Source organism: Bombyx mandarina, chromosome 21 (assembly GCF_030267445.1).
Source record: "Bombyx mandarina strain Sakado chromosome 21, ASM3026744v2".
NCBI lineage: Eukaryota > Metazoa > Arthropoda > Insecta > Lepidoptera > Bombycidae > Bombyx > Bombyx mandarina.
In genome coordinates, this window is record NC_143227.1 from 83,265 (window position 1) to 87,250 (window position 3,986).

Genomic DNA, 3,986 nt, shown 5'->3' on the forward strand with positions numbered 1-3,986 from the left:
CATGTGTGGGGTCTGGTACAAAGGGTTGCTCTTTAATCAAGAGGCACAGCTCGCCCGATGGTCGCCGTCGAGCGCTGACCTCCGGGCGCTAACGAAGGGCCGTCGACGGTATCGGCCGCTGTTCCACTTCTCACTTTGGTACTTCTGAGTATCATTACTGAACTTCGATGATAGTTTGATCGGTGCGAGGTCACCGTCACATGCAGCAGTACGCAGAGTACTTCACCTTCAGTCTGAGACAGCGAGCAGCCGTAACCGGCTCTACGTGGATCTACGCGTAGGAAATACTTCTTGAATTATATAACTATTTAAGGAAAAATACATATTCTATTATTTGTGACAAATTAAAGACGAATCCTATTAATAGAGAATGATTAAAATATAAAAAAAAAATAATATGTAAAAATATAAAATGAATACAACCAAAGTATTAATTAAATTGAATAATTAAAACAACTTTACGGCTTACCTCGCGTTTCTGTATGTGTCCGGGCCCGTTTATAAATTAAATCTTAGATTACCTATTGTCATGTTTAATTGTTTTCAATAAGTATTAGGTATTGTATTCATCAATCAATCGTTGATGGCCGTCATAAATCACACTTAGTTCAGAGTTCTGCTTCTGATCCACGAATTGTTCAGAGCGCAGAAATTGAGTTATAACGCCCTACATTATTAATTAAAAAAGTTTCGAAGTTCATATAAACTCTATAAAGAGTTGTGTCTATTTTAGTTTTTAGCGAATTAAAATAAAATTTACGGTATAATTTTTATTTAACTTATGATTAATACTTATTACCTATTGTTGATTAGGGGAAAGTGGGGGATATACGAACACCTAAGGGAAAACTTAAATAAAACAATGGAATTTAATCACAGATTTTTTTATTTTTTTTTATTATAAAGTTTACTTATCTGTCTAACTTATTCACTAATCATCATTTATATTTTTTTAATAAACTGCAACAATATGAAAGAAAAACAAAACCCTTAGTGTTCGGCTTTGCCCGACATCAGTCGGGTAAATACGAACACCAAGTGGGGTGATTACGAACCAACATTATTAACGACATAGATCACATTTAAAACCCAACGATGTTGACTGTCCGTCAGTACAACTCTCGTGAGCCCATTTTTTGCACACATAGCACACAATCTAGTCTTCAACGGGAGGATCTATATATTTATGTCTACAAAAATACAAAAGTAGTCTTTATTTTCTTTTTCGCTTTTTTCTTTTTTTTTTTCGTATTTTGACTAGAGTCACTAAAGTCTTTTTTTATATTGTTCAAATTCTTTAATAATATTTCATACTTCTTGTTTGAAGGTGTTCTCTCATTACATTTCAGTCTTTTTATTTGGGTTCCTTTTTTGCCATCTTTCCGTTTTCTTCTTGATTTCTTACGTTTCCTGATCGTCTGTAAATAAAGCTTTTCATCCAACCATGGCTGTATTAACACTTCTTTCATTAGATGTTCAAAATTAGTGGTTTTTGGAACATTATATGTTTCTGCTGCTTTACGCAGGGAGAGTTTTTGGTTTTAACATCGTCTATAGCCTTTTTGAGATCTTCTAAACTATACTTCAGTTCGGTCTTTCTTTTGTAAGTACAAGGCATCTGTAATAATATTTTAAAAAAAGTTGAACGGGGTACTAACAAACGGGAGTGGGGTAACGGCGAATGTTCGAGATTGCCCGGCATGGAGTGTTCGTCTTTACCCCGCGGAATCGAAAATAATTAAAGGTAAAAAACAATTTTGGTTAAATTTATTTTGCCTACTACATCATTATCATTTAGCTGAATAATATGTGATTATTCCACTATGTAAAAGCTGAATTATTATTGTAGATAGAAATAAAGTTACATCAACTTGAATTTACCAAAAAATTACATCTAAAACATACAAAATATTGAAAAATGCATACCTTTTTAAGTACGTGTGTCCGCGTCTCCCGTGTTATTGACTGGCATCAGTGGTGGCGTGATCTCCGAAATGGCGGCAAATAAAATTAGGATATATCTTTCTAACATATTAGAACCATTGAATTCGGCATTACCCAGCGTCCGCGTTTCCCCCACTTTCCTCTACTGGTTCTATGGGAGACAATGCAGTATAATTGCCGCCACTCTTCATTATTTAGAATAACGACTGTATCACCCTTCAAACTGGAACGACTCCCTGTTTAGCGGCAAATATAGACGGGGGGTATCAACCCAGGTATCTACCCAAAAAAATTACAACACAGCTACATAACTCGACTGAACCAGAATCCATGAATTCGTTCGTCATTTGGAAGCAAAATAAACACAATCATAAAAGTGATCCCCTTTTTATGCAGCCTTCAGAATCTCGACACTTACAGCGTGATGCTATGATATTTTTTTGCCAATAGCAAGCAAACAGTCCATCTGATGGTTAGTGGTCTCCGTCGCTCATAGACTTCCACCATTGTATACACTATACTAAATCTATTAAATTTGGCTGAGAGCTTTTTTTTAGCCATCGCTTGTGACCGACGGTCCGTAAGTCCTTGTTTGGAATTTGTATTTAAGCAAGCTTATCTTGAAAATGTCCTTAGTGAGATTCAAGCATTAATCAAATATGTTGTGTTCTATGGTGACTACCGTCACACTTGTACAGTGAAATATATCAAGACGTCGCCATTGTAGAGGGCGGTTAGTTCCGATGTCGGATAGTACGTAACAGAAACTGTCCCTTGAAGCACACGGCAGATGAATATTCTGGTAGGAAGACGAAACTCTGCCGGTAGCAGGTGGTACGGGGGAAGAAAGCTAACAGTAACATAACGAACGCTTTCTCAGACTCTCTATGGAACATTCACGAGATGATCAGTGGCTGCGTAGAGTTGGGGGTTGGAAACGTCCCGTGCGACTGGGACCATCGTATTCGTAAATCTAAATTGAAGTAGCGGGTAGGGGCCGTCCGCCGGGTAGAAGCAGCGCCACAACAGCGACCCGGTCATTGATCATTTATTAAACTTTACATCTAAACTGGCGTTTTGTAAAGGAAAATCGCCTTGAAAAGTTCAATTATAGGCTTTACAAAGACTGACGTAGTCCGAGAGCAGACGAGTCCTATATAACTACACATTACGTACTGATGTTGAGCTACTAGAAGGTGACTAAGTTAGTTATATTAACAAAGTATTGTCGAAAACTACAGCTCAATTACCGATCAACTATTTGATTATTAATTTTTATTGCTTACCACCTGGTGCTAAGTAGTTATCGGAGCCCATAGACATATACAACCTAAATGCCTACCTTGAAATATGAGTTATAAGTCTCAGTTTTTACAATACAACGGCTGCCCCACCCTTCAAACCGAAACGCATTACTGCTTCACGGCAGAAATAGGCGGGGCGGTGGTACCTACCCGTGCGGACTCACAAGAGGCAAGAGGTCCTACCACCAGTAATTACGCAAATTATAATTTTGCGGGTTTGATTTTTATTAAACGATATTCCTTCACCGTGGAAGTCAATCGTGAACATTTGTGAAATACGTATTTCATTAGAAAATTAGTACCTACCAACGGGATTCGAACACCGATGCATCGCTAAATACGAATGCACCAGACGTCTTATCCTTTTGGCCACGACGACTTCCTGAAGTGAAATCGCAGTGGAGTCGTCTGCTTTCTTACAAATAAAGCTGTTTCGTCATGTGTCCTTCCGCAGAGGTACGCGTAGAACCGCTTCTAGGAATGAAAAGTGGAGTCTTTGTTTTAATCTGGAATCTGTCCACTTTTTCATTTATATTTTCCTCGGAAGAACTGCGGTCGGTTCCCTCTCTCGTGAAGAAACGACAAGTCGTTGACCCTTCATTGTTGGATGTACATTGTACTGCGGGACGTTTCACCAAGTCTGCATTCCTGTCATTTTATAAATGGATTTTTTTTGTTACTTTGCTGTATATTCCAATGAACGCACAAACAGTTAATTCAGTTTATACAAAAACATAA

The 3,986-nt window shown here is 37.9% G+C and overlaps 1 long non-coding RNA gene across 1 annotated transcript; it reads right to left on the minus strand.

Moving 5' to 3' along the window:
- Positions 1-868: 868 nt before the first annotated feature.
- Positions 869-2,088, minus strand: LOC149500413 (uncharacterized). The gene is made up of 2 exons (XR_016324880.1): positions 1,927-2,088; positions 869-1,618 (listed from the first exon to the last, which is right to left on the minus strand). It is a non-coding gene; the product is annotated as an uncharacterized LOC149500413 (long non-coding RNA).
- Positions 2,089-3,986: the final 1,898 nt, after the last annotated feature.